The sequence below is a fragment of the Camelus ferus genome, chromosome X (genome assembly GCF_009834535.1).
Source record: "Camelus ferus isolate YT-003-E chromosome X, BCGSAC_Cfer_1.0, whole genome shotgun sequence".
NCBI lineage: Eukaryota > Metazoa > Chordata > Mammalia > Artiodactyla > Camelidae > Camelus > Camelus ferus.
In genome coordinates, this window is record NC_045732.1 from 74489631 (window position 1) to 74509354 (window position 19724).

The following is a 19724-nucleotide window of genomic DNA, read 5'->3' on the forward strand; positions in this document are numbered from 1 at the left end:
GTCTTTGATTTGGGGCACATGCCAGTGTCCTCAGAGCCACATACACCTCAATGCCCACAGGCTGTCCGAAATAGTCCCTCTGCCCACTACTGTGGGATTCCAGGCAGGCCTGACCTGTTTCTTAAAATGCTGCAGGCTCCAACATTACCTATTTTATTTGCCATACTTTCTCTTTCAGACCATTCAATTTATACCCCAATGTCAAGAAGAAAACAATCTGCTTTAAGTCCCTCTTAATGCATGGATGATCAAGAATCCCTTTTTTGTTGGCATCCTTTAAGAGAATTCTTGTTAATCCAAGGACATCAGCAGTTAACAGACTTCATTTATCTTCATAACATGAGATGACTATATTCAACCAGTGTAGGCAAAATTTTTTTCTGAGCCAAAGGCCACCAAACAGGTTAGTTCTTCCTGAATGGTTATCTCTCTCAGGAGACATTTTCTCCAAGATGTTCCTGATTTTTAGCTTCTTCCTCTTTCGTTATTTTTGTATTTAAAAAAACAAACCTTTTTTACAGTGACATAGTGATTCCTGAGGAGCATTGGTGATAACACTGGTATTGAAGACTCTAGCAGAGCTAAAGCAGGGGCAGGAATAGCAATTCTGATTTGTAAGGTAGGTGTTTTAAAGCAGAGAAACTGAATGTATCCCCTCTCATGATCCAATTCAGTAGACTTCAAAATGAACTGAACATAAGAGCGAGACGTTTGCTCTTGTCTGACTAAATCCCAGTGAATCATCAGCAGTACAAAAACAGTATACACAGCATTTGACAATAATAAACTGTAGGATGGCAGAAAAATTTAACATATATCTTGTGTGAAACAGAAGTGTGTTTCCTCCATGGGGTGTTTTTTGCTGGGATGTGCTGGGGAAAGTCATGAATAAGCAACATGAACATTATCACCTGAACACTCAATTGCAAGGGCAACACAGGTTTCATTGCTGGTATGTGCTACTGAGCAACGCAGTTTGAAAATTTATCCAAGACTGAAAGATGAGCGATCAATTATAATTTATAGAAAAACACGATTGAAATTCATTTACTTAGTGTCCTAACCCTTGCCAAATCTTTAAATCTGTGGTATCAAATAGAAAGTATAGATGAAGAACAACATTAGGCAAGTAAGTATAAATTTACCACCCTGAGAAGCACCAACCAGGCAAGAGATAGGCCAGAGAAGTATGATAACTCAGAAAGTAAACAGGAATGAAAATATTCCCTCCAAATACCAATGGGTTTATTCGTTGTGAGCTCATCGATTCCTTAAGCATGGCCAGTTTTAGGGAGAATCCTATCCCAAATGGCTGTGCTCTGAGGACAGTTCTAGCTATTGTACACTAGGTGTTTCCCATCCCTTCTCAATGATGCATTTCTGGAGATTCTGAGTATAGGAAAATAATCTGGCTAATGATGGACAAAATATATTATGTTAATTATGTGCTGGGTTTGGTGGTAACTGTTTTATGTACATTATCTCACTTAATTCTCATAACCCAATGAGATAACATTTTAACATCTTTATTTTACAGATGAGAAAAATGAGACATAGTGAGGTGATGTCTTCCTCAGGTCACACAGCTGGTAAGTGGTGGAACAGAGACTGGAACTCAGATCTGCCCAAGCAAATTCATGCTTTAAATCCATGGTCTTAAAAGTGGGTCCATGCCTGCTAGCAAGCATGCAAGAAGATTCACTTGGTGCCAGAAGTTAATAATAAATTGTATATTTAAGAAAAAGCAAAAAACTAAAGTTTACCAACATCTAGCATTATAGGCTGACACAGGCACCCTCACGAGATCTGCATGTCAGATGGTCAAATACTACATGTGGTACATGACTTATTTCAGGGAAGTGCAGTCATTTCACTATGTGGAGGAGAAGGTAGTAGTGGGCACTACTGTCGCTTTTTGCATATTGTCACACATCACAATATGTGTGCTCATTTTAGTGCATTTCTGGATTATATTATACACTTTGGAATGGGCAAACTGCTTATTTAAGACAACTTTGGTGGGGGGAGGGTATAGGTCAGTGGTAGAGTGCATGCCTAGCATGGACAAGGTCCTGAGTTCAATCCCTAATGCCCCCATTAAAAATTAATAAATTTATAAATAATTTATTTAATAAATAAATAATAAATAACAAATAATAATAAATTAGTAAATTATTTAATAAATAAATAAATGCACCTAATTACCTCCCCCCAACAACAAAAAAGAAAACTTTGGTTCTAAGTAATACTAAAATGTAAGCACCAATGAACAAGAAAAGATGGGACTAACAGTTTTAATATCAATTTTTTTTTATCAGTCATGAACAGTAAAAATGATGGTACAAACAAATCTGATTGGACAATGGCCAAGATATATTTTCTGATTTTTCTGGAATCTATGTGAAATGCAGATGTACATCCACTAACATTAACAATGAATCCCACTCTAAATGGATACTGTCTTAAGCTATTAGCTGTTGATAGTATGAAGCCATATTGATTAGCAAGACATTAAACATTAAGCATTTTGAACATGAACATATATCCCTACAAATACTTCAGCGATATTTAAAATGTTTAAAAGTCTCCATGTAATATTTGATAAGATTTCTCTAAACTTAATCCTAACTATTTAGAAGCCTCTTTTGAAGTTTCTTAATATATGTGTCTATGTCTATGACATAAATATGAATATGTATATTAAGTGCACTATTTTTTAAACTGATTTGGGTGCATGATCAAAACTGTTTAGAGATCAGTTTTCTAAATCACTAATATTACGTTGTTTCTCTAGGGAAAATGAGGCTTAAAGTTGTTCTGTGATAGGATGTGTTAGTATTAAGAGAATGAAAACATGGCACATGTTTTCTCAATGGTCTATTTAAAACTTTAAAACTTTTAGCTTCCCCTTCAGTCCCTTTCATTTGTCTTATTCTACATAATCTTTAGTGTTTTTAATACAGACTTATGTGTCAGAACTACTCAAAAAAATACTGGAATTATAGTTTCATTATCCTATTTTCCTGAAGCAGTGCCTTCTGGAGCCTTATTTAACATATAAGTGAACTTGTCTACTATAGCAAGTTTGTAAAATAATATATTTTACCTTATTGTCTTTACTTATTTATTTCTTAGAGGTTGGTTTTCTGGGTTTCCAACTCTGTGAAACACTTATCAGCTGAGTTTCTTCAGCAATTGTGAGATAATTAGATATGACTGCTATATTAATACTTTTGTGTTAACATATAAACTATATTTGAAAGCATAATCTGGGTCATGCATATTAATTTCCCTCTCTCATGCATGACAAAGTCAACTAACTTCTTGAGCCAATTTCACTTAATAGCGTTGACGCTGTCATACACCTGCTGGCAGCTCCTTGAATTGCAGTAAAGATGCTTTGCGCTAGAACTGAGGTACAATTAGCAAGCTGTAAGATGGGCAAAACACACAGAGGATACCCAGATCACCAAGAGTAGATAAATCTACTAGGGCAGGACATATGAGGCAAGGAAGTGCAAACCTGGGGAGAATTAGCATCAAGGAGGTCCAGAGATAGACATCAGACAGATATACTGTCAGGTAAGAACCCATAGGCTCAGAAGAGACTGGCAGAAGGCAATCATGACTCAAAGCTAGAACTTTAGTACCTGGGGGCAAAACCACAAAACCAATAGAAATACATGATGCAAGTACTCTTGAAAATCATGACTGTGACCCAAATTCAAGAATTGGACCACAAAGGGAGAGCCTGAAATTACATAGTAAAGCAAAAACTGAGTTTACTGGAAGTAGGGTACACTTTCGTAATATTGGTAGCACTCGAGCTGGCTTGGTGCTTAGCTGTCAAGATAGGTATCTAACATCATATATTCCTTATGCTTCAGAGTCAGCAGGTGGGTTGGGGTTAATCAGCCCTAAAGTTGGGGCAGATGGGAAGTAGACTCAGGAAAGTATGGTAGGGACTTGCTAATCAGAGGAAGTGTCTTACTAATCATTGTTATGAAGCGGTGGCAAATTTTGTGGTTCCTTTCATTTCTATTTCCAAATTGGATTTCAACTGACTATGTTCAATATAAACGGGTATAACATCAGTCCGCGTGATGAAATCTAAATCTGTCAGTGAAACTGTATGTCCTGATGCACAGGTTGTATTAGTCGGAGTTCTCCAGAGAAACAGAACCAATAGGAGATATATTAAAGAACTGGCTCATATAATTGTAGAAATTGGCAAGTTCAAATCTGCAGGGTAGACTGGCAAGCTACAAAGTCAAGGAAGAGTTGATTTTGCAGCTCAAGTCCTAAGGCACTCTGCTGGCAGAATTTCCTTTTTCTCAGAGGATGGCAGTCTTTTTGTTCTTAAGGTCTTCAACTGATTAGATAAGGCCCTACTTGTCCACACACACTATGGAGAGTAATCTGCTTTACTTAAAATCTACTTATTTAAATGTTATGGTCATGTGTACACCAGAAATTGACACAACACTGTAAACTAATTCGACTTCAATGAAAAAATAAAAATTAAAAAAAAATTTAAATAAATAAGCTCATGTAAAAACTACCTTCACTGTACCATCTAGACTGGTGTTTGACCAAATATCTGGGTACTGTGGCTTAGCCAAGTCGACTTATAAAATTAACCATAATCCAGGAGTTCATATATTAATTTACTTCAACAAAATGTATTGCTTACTCTTTATTTGGCACAATGTGCTATGAATCAATTAGGATAGGTTGAGACTGGGTGTGGTACTACCAGTTATGGGGATATTGCAATATTCCAGGCAACAGGTAAGGACATGAAATAAGGCAGCAAAGGGAATGAGAATGGAGGAAAATGGACAGATAGAATATATTTAGAAGATAGACTTAGTAAGACCTGGTGTATAATTAGATTTGGGAGATGGTAAGGAAGAGGTATATGGACATTTGGATGGATGGAGATGCAATTCATTAGAAGAAGGAGTAAGTTATAGAAGATGAGTTTATTTTTAAATATGAGATGCCCTGGGACAACTAGCTGAAGTTATTCAGCGGGTAAGTGGATATATGTTCATGTGTATCTAGAGTTCTGGATAAGGATATACACTTAACTACTTGGTCAGGTCGAAAAACAAAGAATCATATTTGACCACCTACGCTCATCCAAACTAACAAAAATCCTGTCAGTTCAAACTTCGGAATCTCATCTGAATCTTTTAATTTTTCCCTATCTCACTGCTACCAACCTAGTCACCATCATTTCTTGCCTCAGTTATAACAGCTTCCTAACCGGTCTTTCTGCTTCTCTCTTTGAACCCCCACCATGGTCTATTATGAATTAGTCACTATGACTCTTAAAACATAAGCCATATCAATGAACCTGCAGGACATTATACATTATGAAATAAACCAGATACAGAAAGAAAAAAACCCTGCAGGATCTCACTTATATGTGGAATTGAGGAAAGTCGAATATATAGAAACAGAGAGTGGAACAGTGGTTTGCCAGGGTCGGTAGGTGAGGGAAATGAGCAGATGCTGGTCAGAGAGTACAAAACTGCAGTCATGTACGAGAAATTGGTCTAGAGAGCTAATGTACAGCATAATGGTTAGAGTTAATAATACTATATTATATACTGGAAATTCGCTGAGAGTATATATTTCAGATGTTCTCGCCATACACAAATACTGATAACTATGGGAAGAGATGTTGTTTATTAGCTTGATGGTAGTAATCATTCTACTCTGTGTATGTCCATCAAATTATCATGTTGTATACCTTCAATATATATAATTTTTACTTGTAAAAAGTTTTTAAAAAAACACAAACTATATCATATCATGCCCTTGAAGAAAATCATAAAATGGCTTCCCATTTCACTCAGAGTAAAAGGCCAGGTCCTAATAACTGCCTACAAAGTTTTAGATGAATGCCCCACTCCATTGCCTTAACTAATACTCTCCCCTCTCACTCTGCTCCCACCATATTGGTCTTGATGTTTCTCAAACCTGCCAGGCATGTGCCTGCCTCAGGGCCTCTGTGCTGTCTGTTCTCTCTGCCAGGAATATACATCCAGCAGGTATCTACATGACCCACTTCCTCATTCCTTTCAGGTCCCAGCCCAATGCTACATTCCTACTGGCAACCTTTAGTGACAATCTTATGTAAAATAGCACCTTGATCCTTTAACTTGCCTTATTTTCTTATAGCATTTATCACCAATTGGTATATGTATCTGTACCTTCACTAACTGGAACATAAACTTAATAAAAGACTTTACTTTGTTTCCATCTTCATCTCCAGCATCAGATTCATTGAATATGAATAGTAATTGCAGTCACAAGAGTGGATGCATCACCTATGAGATCTTATAACATGAGAAGGGGTCCCAGTACTGAAAGAAGTCAACATTTAGGAAATGAATAGGAAAAAAACAATCCACTGAAACTGAAAAGTGACCACAAATGTAGAGAAGAGATGCTTGGATTACCAAAACAGAGGAAGAAGAGAATTTTAAAAAGGAAGGAAAACAAATGAAATGTACATAAGATACAACATAGTTTATATTTGCCATTTTTTCACACTCAATGACTTTTTATTAAAGCTATATGAGTAACTCTGAAAGTAAGTTTGACTAAAATTGCATCAAGACCACAGTTAATATTTACAAATTGTTTAGAATCATTTTATAAACTAGAAATATAGGGAGACTTAGTGTTAAAAAAAATGGCAAGGTATTGGAAGTGAATACTTAGATTTACTTTATATTACAGTTGGAATCTTTTCAAGGAGTACACTAGATTCAAGACTATATTTTAATCTCCGTGAATAAATAGAACTACTGAACTGTGAAATGACTAAGCAAATTGAAAAGTTCCATACAATTTTTTATTAGCTATAATGAGAGATTTTTATTATCTGTGGGATTCATAAAACCTTGCCTGAAAAATCACAGGTCATTTTGAGAGTGATCTCAGCTCAGCTGGGACAGGACCAGAGCATGTGTGTGTGTGTGTGTATGTATTGGGGGAGGCAGTAGAATTCCTATTGATAAGATTGACAGAGGGAGCAAGAGATACATGTATAGAGAAGGGACAGTTCAGGGGGCTGAGATGCGTCTCAAGAGGCAAGTTCAGGGATATTCCATACTGAGTCTGTGCATGCCACTAAGTTGATGAGTTTCTCTGAATTGGTTGTGATGGTGGTGGTGGTGGTGAGGAGCAAACAGGAAGGACAACATTTCCTCAAATATCCTAGGAGATGAGATACATAGCTTAGGTTCGCCAACAGAAATGAGTACATGAGCAAGAGAGGACAGTGTAAACTCACAGATGAGGCTGAAAGGGAAATCTGGAACAAGAACCAAGTATTAAAAGCTGAAAACACTGAGTAAGGCTTTACAGTAAATTACCTGAGCATAAGTGATGAATGAGATGTTGTATCTGTAATCTGACTATTCCACAGATAGTTTACATCCTGAGATTCCCTTGTCCTCTAGTAAAATATGTCCTAAACATTTATTTAGACATGATGTAAAAGGCACTGTGGTGGGCACTGTGGAGTTTCAACAGAAAAGTTCTTCACTGGGGGCTGTATTGTTTTAATACTTGCAAAATTAGCAAAGGGAAAGCTATGAATCTAAAGGATTTTGTCTTTGGACAAGAACTGGAAAAAAGTGGTTCCTACTCTTCCAATGGTCAAAGCAGAAAAGTACCTTCTATTAATCATTCTTTCTGTGTATAACATATTCTTGAATTTTGTAGGAGATGTAACTGATTTACTGATCTTGATCAGTCTGATCTTAGTGGGTTACAATTATAGAACTTTTGTTCTCTATCATCACTGCTCCTAACTATGCTACTTCTGATATCTCTTCCATAATAGGTGACAGATACCGTAAACCTATCTTGACCAGATGTCAAAGCTCTCTGGTCACTGGCTAATTTTAGGAATTTGAATAAGGCATGTGATTGAAAACACTCCAATACTGAATCTCATAGAGGATTCAATGCTATCTTCAGAGTGAAATCAGGAGACCTCTCTCAACACTGACAGGAAAGCCAGCCTCTTCCTTATAGGATTGGGAGACAGAAGGGAGAATAAGAGACATGGTTGGGATCACCTTACATAACAAGTCTTCTGTCAGCTGCTGGTGACTTCTAATATGTCATCATTGATGGAGTAACAGGATTTTCTAGGCTCTATGACAGTAATAAACAACAACCTTGTACCAAAATTAGCCTATGCGACCAACAGTATACAGCAGAACTGATGATATGTCATATCTGAGATTAGGTTCATAAAAGATTGTGGCTTCCATCTTGTGTAATCTCTCCGTCTTGGGTCACTTCCTTGGGGAAAACAAAATCTCAATTGCTTGCAAAAACAAAAGCAAAAATTACAAATAAAATTTTTCATTAATCTTACAAAGTCTTCTGGCGTCTAGGTGACTCTTCAGTTCATATTCCTCCATATGTTGGTTCAGCGTTTCAGGATGCTTCAGTCAACGTGGCATCTCATCAACAAACACTTCTACAATCACCACAGTGGGAAAAAGTAGGCCATGGCACCAAGAACTGGCAACTAAATCCTTCAATATAGAAGTGATACATGCTACTTCTGCCTATTTTGTTGGTCCATGCAGGTCACACCACATGGCCATATCACATAGCTTCAATGGGCAAATGTTCCACATGTCCAGAGGTAAGAAGGATTTGAATATTAATAAATTATGTTAACGCCTACCACAAACATTTGTTTGTTTGTTGGTTGGTTGGTTGGTTGGTTGGTTTTTTGGAGAGTGGAGCAGTATACAGTGTACAGAGTGATCTCAGTGAGCCTCCTCTTTGGCAGATGGTATCTTAGAATCACACCCCAACCCCTTCTCTGGTTGAAATGTTTTCTCAATTTTTGGCTGCCTAGGTAGCCCTGCTGCATCTGTCTCTCCTGTACCATAAACTGCTTCGTGTGGACTCAAGGGAACTGCTGAAGTCCTTCGCTGTACACCCCAGTGCTATGGAGTACTGGGTAGTGATTTGTGTGAGGGTTCTTCCCTTCTTACCAAGAACCCCACACTACATTCCCTCCTTGCTCTGGCTGTACTAGCAAGCTCCCTGCCTTCAGACATTTCTAGTGCATCTACTTACACCACACAAACTCCCAAACTCCATGTCAGGCTCTGCTATGAGCTCCCTCACTTCCCTCCACGGGCGGTGCCACAGGCAGGCCGTAACAAGCATCATGCCCAGGACCGAGATACTCACCTCCTGTACCTGCAGGGGAAGGCGAGAGAAAAGCTGCTGTGACTCGCCTTTACGGTGCTTACTAAATGCTGGCTTACCTTACCTCTCAGCACGCTTTTGCTCTTCTAGACTTTGGGAGTGGCCTGGGAGATTCTATAGGCTAACACAGTCAGTTCAGCAGCTTCTCTATAATAACCAAAGGAGATATCTGGCCCCCATTATTGACTGGGCTTCGGAGGACCCCCTTACAATATGGACAGTTTAACCCTTCTTTGTTCTCAGCTTTGGGCTGCAGATATTAATTCAAAAGCAAAAAGAAAAGGCACCCTCAATATCCTCTTCTGTCAGTAGTTTTGGTGTATATTTTGCTTGCATAATCCTTAAAAGAAAGTTGAAAAAAAAAATAGGCACTCTCTCACACATTTTTAAGTTAATATCTAAATTTTTCCCCAAGTTAAAAAAGCTACAAAGGATTCCATTTCTGGGCACACTGTAAATGTTGATTTTAAAATTTCAGAAGAAAAATGTCAAGCCTACATGAACAAGATGATGCACTCCCCATGCCTTGAAGATACTGCCACCTTTGCTTTATCTTTCTTGTTATTATTGTTGTATTGAAGTATTTGAAATAATTTTTATGACCCATATCATAATACACCCCTATGCTGCATTTCCACAAGTATGAAATTTTTATAAGAGAACCATAATGTAATTCTCACAGCGAACAAAACCAATAATAATTCTGTGATAATCTGTTTCAGTTCTTTATCGTTGTGTGTGGGAGTCAGCCTCCAAGATGACTCCACATGAGCCCCACTTTCTGGTATTCAAACTCTTAGATAGTACCTTCCCACACTGTACCAAACTTGGCCTATGTAACCAAGAGCATACAGCAGAACTGATATGCCACTTCTGAGATTAGGTTAATAAAAGATTGTGGCTTCCATTTTGGGTACACTCTCCCTCTTGGGTCACTCACTCTGGGAAAAAAAAAAAACCTGCCATGCTGTGAGCTGGCCTATGGAGAGGCCCACATAATGAGGAACTGAAGCCTCTGGCTAATAGCCAGAAAGGAGCAGGGGCCTGCCAGCAACCATGTGAGTGAGTTTGGAAGCAAATTTTCCAACTCCAGCCAAACTCTGTAATGACTGTAGCTCTGGCCAACAGCTCAACTCCTACCTCATGAGAGACCTTGAGCCAGAAACACTGAGCTAAGCTCCTCTGAGCATCCAGCTTCTCAGAAACTGTGTAATGTAATAAATGTTTGCTGTTTTAAGTTGCTAAATTTTAGAGTAATTTTTAAATAGCAGTAGAAAACCAATACATTGTATAACACTACTCCAAAAACCTTAATGGCTTAAAACAACAAGGTTTTATTTATTATTTTTATGGCTCTGAAGTGACTGGGCTGTTCTTCTGATCTTGCCTAGGCTCATTCATGTGGCTGCATTCAGCTGACAAGCTGTCAGGGGGCTTGACTCATTAGGAACATCTGGGGTGGCTGGACCTTTCTCTTCACATGGACTATAATCCTGGTCTTTTGCAACAGCATGTCAATTTCAGGGCAGAATATTAAGCGACTGAAAGCAGAATTTTCAAGGCTTTCTCTTTAAGTTTAGGCTCTGGAATATATACAATGCTGCTTCTATTATATTCTATTGGTCAAAACAATAGGGAAGATCAAATTCAGGGAGTGGGGAAAAATCTGCCACCTCTTGGTAGCAGGAGCTATAATGTATTGTGGCCGTGTTTTCCAATCTACCCCAGTTTTCTTCTAGGCCCAATTATTTACATCCCTCCCTTGTATAAAATAGTTTATCTTGTCTCCCAAAATTCAAGTCCCATAATGATATTTGGCTCAGGCTCAAAGTCCTAATCTCATTATCTAAATCGGATCTAATGTAGATCAGACTCATTAGATGTAGTTCATCTAGTACATCTCTGGAAGTGCAGATCTTTTTGATCCTGAGACATGTCAAGTAACAGACATATTATCTGCCTTCTTCAGATAAACCCAAAGGTGAGTCAAGGATAGGATTACTACACTAAATACTCTCATTCAAAAAAGGGAGGTCCAAAGGTCAACAAAATAGATAAATCTTTAGCTAATCTTACCAAGAAAAAAGAGAGAGGACCCAAATAAGTAAAATAAATGAAAGAGGAGACATTACAACTGATACCACACAAATGCAAAGGATCGTAAGAGACAATTATGAACCATTATGTGCCAACAAATTGAATAGCCTAGAAGAAATGGATAAATTCCTAGAAGCTTTTGACCTACGGAGACTAAATCATAAAGAGATAGAAAACCAGAACAGATCAATTACTAGTAAAGAGGTCAATTCATTAATCAAAAACCTCCCAACAAACAAAAGTACAGGGCCTGACAGTTTCATTGGTGAATTCTACCAAACATTTAAAGAGGAATTCACACCAATCCTTATAAATTCTTCCCCCAAAATAGAAGAGGACAGAATATTTCCAAACTCATTTTATAAGGCCAGCATTACCTTTATAACAAAACCACATAAAGATACTACAAGAAAAGAAAATTACAGGCCAATATTCCTGATGAACACAACTGCAAAAATCCTTAACAAAATATTGGCAAACTGAATTCAATACACCATGATCAAGTGGGATTTATTCCAGGGATGCAGAGGGCTCAACATCTGCAAATCAATCAATATGATACACCACATTAATAAAATGAAGGATAAAAATCATATGATCATCACAATAGATACAGAAAAAGCATTTGACAATATTCAACATCTATTCATGATAAAGACTCTGAACAAAGTGGGTTATAGAGAGAACATACCTCAGCATAAGAAAGGCCATATATGATGAACCCACAGCTAACATATTCAGTGGTGAAAAGCTGAAAGTTTTTCCTCTAAAATCAGGAACAAGACAAAGATGCTCACTCTTGCCACTTTCATTCAACATAGTACTGGCAATCCTAACCAGAGCAATTAGGCAAGAAAAAGAAATAAAAGGCATCCATATCAGAAAGGAAGAAGTACAATCATCTCTATTTGCAGATAACATGACATGTATAGCAAACCCTAAGGACACCACCAAACAAACTGCTGGAACTAATCAATGAGTTCATTTTCATTTCCTGTACTTTGTCGTGCACAGCTAGGAGAAGCCAACTGTCATGTTCAACATTCTTCAGAGACTTGTCCTTAGCCACAGCTTTAAGTTCATTTATGTATACTTCCTATTTTCCAAGTTTACTTGTGTGACATTTTGATATTTCTTCAGCTACTGCAGAACATGAATTCTCTTTTTACCAGATTCAAAGGGCAGCTCTTCACTGCCTTTACAGTCTTCACTAGCTATTTAGCATTCCTCAAGTCTTTACCAACAGATTTCTCACTGTTTTTCTAGCCTCTGCATGCTTTCTGATCCCATAAACAATGTCACATCTTTTAGTGTTTTATTACAACATCACCATGTTTCTACATAAAAATATCTGTATAAGTTATCTATTACTAAGTAATAAGCCACCCTCGTGGCTTAAAACAGCAAGATTTTATTTTACAACACCACATTTAAGACAGAGAACATATCCATTACCCCCAAAAGATACCTTTGTTCCCCTTTTCAGTCCATCCCCATCCTGGCCCCCAGATAACCACTGATCTTTTAGTCTATCACCATGGATAGATGAATATGTATTTCCTCCAGTTTCACGTAAATAGAATCATGTACTGTATACTCTTTTGTGTTTGTAATCTTTTTCTCAGCATGATTTTGATATTTACCCCATTTTTTATGTTCAAGAAGCCCTATGAACACAAAGTAAGATAAATACTAGTGAAACTACATCTAGGTGCTATAAAATTGATGAAAATGATGGAGAAACAGCAAATCATAAATGCCTCCAGAGGAAAATAAAGGTAAATTGCCTCCAGAGTAATAACATTAGATGACAGCTGAATTCTCAATAGAAACAATGGAATTTTGAAATTCTTAAGATCATATTATCTGATCACAGTGCTAACGAGCTAGATATATTAAAATTCAAATATATAACTAGGAAATACTCATACATTTAGAATTAAGAAATATAATTATAAATAATCAAATGATAAAATTAAAAACATTTTGAGCTGAATGACAAAGAAATTTGAACATATCAAAATGTGTAAGACAGCCACAGATGTTTTTTAAAAGAAATTAATAGGAGTGACATTAGTGAGAAAGGTGGAATAAAGCCAGCTCAGTATCCACCCCTCCATAAAAATAACAAGAACCCTGGCAAAAAAAATTGTCAAAATAAACTTTCAAAACTCTGGAAATTCACCAAAGGCTTACAACAATCACAAAAGTGCTTAATCAAATAAAATGGTTGAATCTCTGTAAGAACAGTGAGCTTTATAGTATTTTAACTTGCATTATTTCCATCCTCCTCTCCCCAGCTCCATGAGAGTTTTGGAAATAACTGATCCACAATCATGGTGAAAATCAGCAACCTAGTAGTCATTGGAGTGGTCCAAATGGAGTTTAAACTTTTTCAAGGCCTCATTTTTAGCAAATTGTCATTATTTGACTTGAGAAAACCCCACACAAAAGGCTTATATTTATTTGATTGGATATATAGATATCCCAGTGCCATAAGCCTTTACCCTGGGAGTATTTGTCTAAAACAAGAAGTAGCAGTGATTTAAAATCACAGCTGCCTCATATTCTGATAATAGTGGAAGCAAACAACAAGCTCACAAAAAACAAGAAGGAAAAGATGAACATAGGAGGCTTTAAAAATCTTTGACTAATTTCTGGAAATCTAGAAGGCCCCACACACATGTGTGGGGCTGTGTGCATGCTCAGGGTAGTACATGCTCAGGAAAGGCCCTAAACAATCACTTCTGCTAACCGTGAGGCTCTGCACAAACAGGAAGTGAAGACTAAGGCAGAGTTGTCAACTGTCTGAGTGTTGCTGGTATGCTTCAGTACACACAAAGGGCTCCTAAGCAAGGGCATGGAGACTTACTGGTTCTAGGCATTTAACGAAATCTCTGTCTAGCCATTAATTAATCATTAAGATAACAAAGCAGAGACTTCAGAGGCCGTACTCAAAAATTAATACATGCTTTATAGAAATAATTCTGGAAACTCACTAAACAAACAAAACAATAACAATAACAAACAGGAAGGAAGGAGAATCTGACATACAGAATTACCATATTATAATATACAAACTGTGCAGTTTCCAATAAGAAAAATATGCAGCACTCAAAGAAACAAGAAAGTATGGCATGTTCACAGGAAAAAAAGAAATTAATTGAAAATGCCTCAAGGAAATCCAAACATTGGACTTATTAAACAAAGACTTTCAGTTAACTGTCTTAGGTATGCTCAAAAAATTAAAAGAAACCTTAGACATAGTGCTAAGAGACACCAGGCGAACGCTGAATGAAGAAATAAATAGTATCAATAAAGACAGAAATTATAAATAGGAACCAAAATGAAATTCTAGACCTGAAAAGTAAAACAAATGAAAGGATCATTGTTTTTGGTATCCAATCTGTCTTTAATTGGTGAATTTATTCCATTTATATTTAAAGTGTTTACTGGTAATAAAGGGCCCACTTCTGTAATTTTGCTATTTGTTTTCTATATGTCTTATATAGTTTTTGGTTCTCAATGCTTCCAATAATGACTTCTTTCATCTTTAATTTTTTTCTAGTGTGCCATTTTAACTCCCTCTTCATTTTCTTTTCTGTATAGTTATTTTCTTAGTGATTTCAAGTGAATTGAAATTAACATCCTAAAATTTATAACTATCTGTTTTGAATTGATATGAACTTAGCTTTAAAATCATTCATTAACTCTATATCTAAACATCTCTGCTTTCCCTTTATCATCACAAATTACATCTTGTTACATCATTTGACCATTAACATGGATTTATAATTATTGTTTTATGTATCTGTATTTTAAATCGTATAAAAAACCAAAAAGAGGTGTTACTAACCCAAAATATAATAATACTTACTTTCCAATTGTACCAGTCAGTAACCTTCTGCAACCAATTAACAAAAAAAAAATCTAAAAACGGACAGTAAAATTTATTAGAAATGAACAGACCCTGACAAAGCTACATTAGTATATTTTTCATAAGTTCTAGTCATTGATAGATTAAGTATACTGAATATTCATAAGGTTATAAAATTTGAATTATATAATCAATAAATATGATATAACAGATAAATATTTACATTTTATACTAACTTTACAACCAGGTAGAAAATTATGAGAATGAAAATTTCTTTTACGATAACAAGACTATATAATTCTTAGAAATAAAAACAGGAAGAAATGTACAGAACTTAACATGGAGGACACTATAACACTTTACTGAGGGACATAAAGGAAGAATCAACTAAATGGAGAGATGTAAAATTATTCTTAGTTAGAAATACTAGCTGTCAAATTTCCCTACATTAATTCATGATTTAATGGAAGTTCAATTAAAATACCAACCTTCTTGGAAATGGAAAAAGATGAAGTTCATTTGGAAGAATATGTGCAGTAGATTAGACATGGACATATTTTTTAAAAGAAAAAATACGAAAGGATGTTCTTGCAGATTTAAAAATATATTATAAGGATACATATTTTGGAACTGGTACTGAAATAGGTGGATAAATCAGAGGAATATACTAGATATTTCATAAAGATACAAATAGGTATGAACATTTGATATTAATTTCTTAATTCAGCAAGTTTGTATTGATCTTTTCATGTTCTCCTATCACTCTTTAGGTACTGGGAAACAGAGGTTGAGTAAGAAGACAAAATCTCTGCCCACATGAAACATATGCTAATAAACCAGACAATAAACAAGTATATAGGTAAATACATAATTTCAGGTAAAATGAATGCTTTGAAGAAAAATAGGGCAGACTAAGGAGAGTGTGGTGGGTTTGAGTGGTATTTTACTTTAGATGGAGTGTTCAGGGAAAGGCTTTATGAATGGGGAACGTTTAAGTGGAGATCAGACCTGAGTAAAGGAGCAAGCCATGCTCACTGTCCAGATAAAGCAAACATTAAGGTCCTTACATGGGAATGAGTCTGGCATGTTCAAAGATAAGAGGAAACGCTGGTGTGGCCAGAGATGAATCTGAGAGATAGGGTGGCATTTTAAGCTGGTAGGACAAGTTTGTATGTTTCAATAAACTCAGTGGGGACACCTGGAAAATCATACCACTATAATTCCACAGGAATGAAACATTTCTTTTAAATTCTAGAAGAGAATACAGGTGGACACAAATTATTATGGGATGGGCCTGGACTTTCTAAGCATTGCATCACAGTCGTAATTCATTAAGACTGATAGATCTGTTTAAATAAAATCTTACAACTTCTCTAAGTCAAACACCACATAAATTGAAAAGTAAATAAATGAGAGAAAATATCTACAAACATAAATGACAAAGAATTCACATCATTAGTATAGAGTAAGGAAGCTCCTACAATTCCATAAGTAACAGACAAGTATACCAACCCAAAACAAAAAGGCAAAGGACACAACTGATGACAATACAAGTGGACATCAAAATGTGAAAAAAGAAAAAGTAATTTCCTTTTTTGACTAGGGATCAGTGTGTACAGACATCATGCATACTGCTAAGCAACAGTGTAAATCAGCACAATATTTTTGGAGAAAAGTTTGGCAGTAGTGTTTACCAAAGACCTTGAGGCTAAAAGGCATATTCCCCCTTTTTAAGAGGTAGTGGGAAAGAAAAACTGTGAATAATCAGAGTTTATAACTTGCCGTATTATATGAATTTGTTATGTGACTTTAAGAAAAGTCACACAATCGCTCTGCTTCCATTTCCTCATCTGTACCTATTCACAAGTATATATGTAAATGTGAAATGAAAAAGAAGTCTTTTTTAAATGCTATACAAATGCCATTTGGTTTTATTATACAGAATGATCTGGGGCCAACACCAGAAATGCTTTAAAAACATTTTTTATATAAATAGTTTTGATCTTTAATGACCAAAAATATTAGTCACGATCAATGTTTTCATATAATGGTTTGGTCTGGGAACTTCTTTCCTTAAAATATTAAAAGTTAAAATTAAAATTTTGACTCCCTTACTACTTGTGCAACGTTTAGGTCTTATTTTACTTTTAGAAATCTGAAGGCTTTATAACAACCTCCTGTGATTAATTTTAAAACACTAAATCTACTGAGCATAACTTAAAACCTTTTTTTCTTTGTCTTTCATAGACTCTGTAATGATGTGTAACTCTTTTTCAACTCATTTAGATTTTTCTGGGATTTGGTACCATCATGAGAGTTAGGCATTTTATCATTCCAGAGCCTGTAAATGATTCTCAAAGAATTAGTCATCTGAGAGTGGTACATTAAACTTCAGAGAATACAAATTTGATTACATTTGGCACTAACCAAATAAAACTCAACAAAGTAGGAGCCCCCAAAAGAGGCCCAGTGCGGCAGAAATGTAAGAAAGCGGTGAATTAGCAAAATCCTTACCTTTCTCCTTTTTTACTCTGCAAGAGTCAGCAGCACCAGCCTCATTAAAACAGCCAACAGACAAAACCTTTGATAGAGTGGGATCTCCATCTGCTTGGAAAGCAGAGGGATCTCTGGAGTTTTCAACAGAGTGATCTATAGATACTATGTCCCACATTTTCCCTACAATATTTTAAAAACCATACCTGCATTATTTTACAGGGTTGTTTGGTTGAGGATTAACTCCTGAATTGCTGTTGGGAAGGATGTCCCCATCGGCTTTTCAAAGATCTGTGCTTCTGAAAAGAGTTGTGTGGCTGAAGGATGAATCATCCAGCTGGATCTCTTTGTGATTTTCCCAGACAACCGTATGTAAGGGAGGAGGAAGGGGGAGGGAGGAAGTGATGAGTAGATATTGGTTAAGTAGGGAGAAGGATCTGGAGGATTCTCTCAAACCAAAATTAAAAATAGGAGAAACCAGAAATATGACTTTAGACCCCTGAAATGGAAGAGAATTTTGGCATGAGGAGAGACTTTTTCTGGTGCATGCAGAGGGGTATGAAATAGGGAAGGAGTTTTCAGAAGTGGCAACTGCAATCTCCTGCTAACAGCCAGAAGGAACTGGCAAGAAAGCTCCTGGCTTCTCTTTTTATTCACATCTGTGAGTTCTGTATTAATCTGCAAATTTGCCTTAAAATAGAATTGTTTCTTCAGGCTTATAGGTAAAGGTGCAATCTGCTCTTGTATTTCCTATTCTAAGATTAAGGTATTTCTAACTTCAGTCCTTTCGTATCTATAATTAAAATGCTTCATGGTTGTAATTCTGGCTCTACCAGTAGAGGCAATGTCACCCATTTTATAATTTATGAGTATGCTGAAAGATTTAATTCCATTAAGCAAGATCATAAAAATCTGCTGTCTGAAGATATGATGCAGTAATTTGAAAGGAATTAAATATGCATTCCTGTTATAGCTAATAGAACATGGGTAGCAACAGTTCTTTGCAGGCTATTAGGAATGAGCTTATACATCTTACCTTTAGAATTTTGAAACGCAATGGCATTATTCTACTGACACACTGACTAAATTACCATGATGGCATTTGAGTTTTTTTAAGTCAAACTATTTTGCTCATGTTGGTTAGTGGAAGGGAATAATATTTTTATAAAAACGACAGAATGAATATTGGAAAGGGGGAATAGAACTCCAAGATATGTGGGAAAAAATTTAAACTCTTCTTTCTTCTAAATAAATGTACAGTTCCTGATCTAGAGGCATCACACCCCAGAGTCCTAAGAGATTTTATAGATGAGATTGTTCAACATGTCTGTTCATTATTACGAAGGGAGAAATACACCAAAAGATTAGAACAGGGAAACATCATTCCACTAGCCAATAAGAAAAAGAAATGGATCCTTTACAGAGTGATGGATATGTATTCAAGTTGGTGCATGAATTGAGAAGGAATTATGAAAGTTTGTAAGCTCTTAGAGGAAGGAATGATCCATCGAATTCACCATGAGGTCACCAAGAAAAATCATAACAGATGATTAATTTCCTTGATAAGGGAGACTGGAGAAATTCTATAGGCACAGACTACCCAGACCACAGTATGTCACTTTTCTTCACAGCTATCCTTTAGTGGCATTTGACACAGTTGACTACTCTTTGATTACTTCTTTTTTTTTAATTGATAGACAGTCTTTATTTGATTAATTAAAACTTTGATGATTATGTGGCTTTTATCTTAGGTGAGTTGACTTATTAGATTTTTAATTTATATTTTTAAAATTGGAATATAGTTGGTGTATAGTATTATGTTAGTTTCCAGTGTACATATAGTGATTTGACACTTACATACACTATGAAATGATCCCCATGATAAGTCTAGTAACCATCTGTCCCCATACAAAGTAATCACAATATTATTGCCCATATTCCTTATGCTGTATATTACATCCCTGTGACTTATTTACTATATAACTGGAGGTTT

The 19724-nt window shown here is 36.1% G+C and overlaps 1 long non-coding RNA gene across 3 annotated transcripts in view; it reads right to left on the reverse strand.

Moving 5' to 3' along the window:
- The window catches only part of LOC116661945, an 82956-nt gene extending 64893 nt beyond the window's left edge, over positions 1-18063 (reverse strand). For 2 of the 3 annotated variants that reach the window (XR_004317905.1, XR_004317903.1), the window contains exon 1: positions 17938-18063. This is a non-coding gene — a long non-coding RNA (uncharacterized LOC116661945). Of the gene's footprint in view, positions 1-15238; positions 15292-17937 lie in introns of all 3 variants that reach the window. The other variant, XR_004317904.1, reaches the window with a different exon arrangement.
- Positions 18064-19724: the final 1661 nt, after the last annotated feature.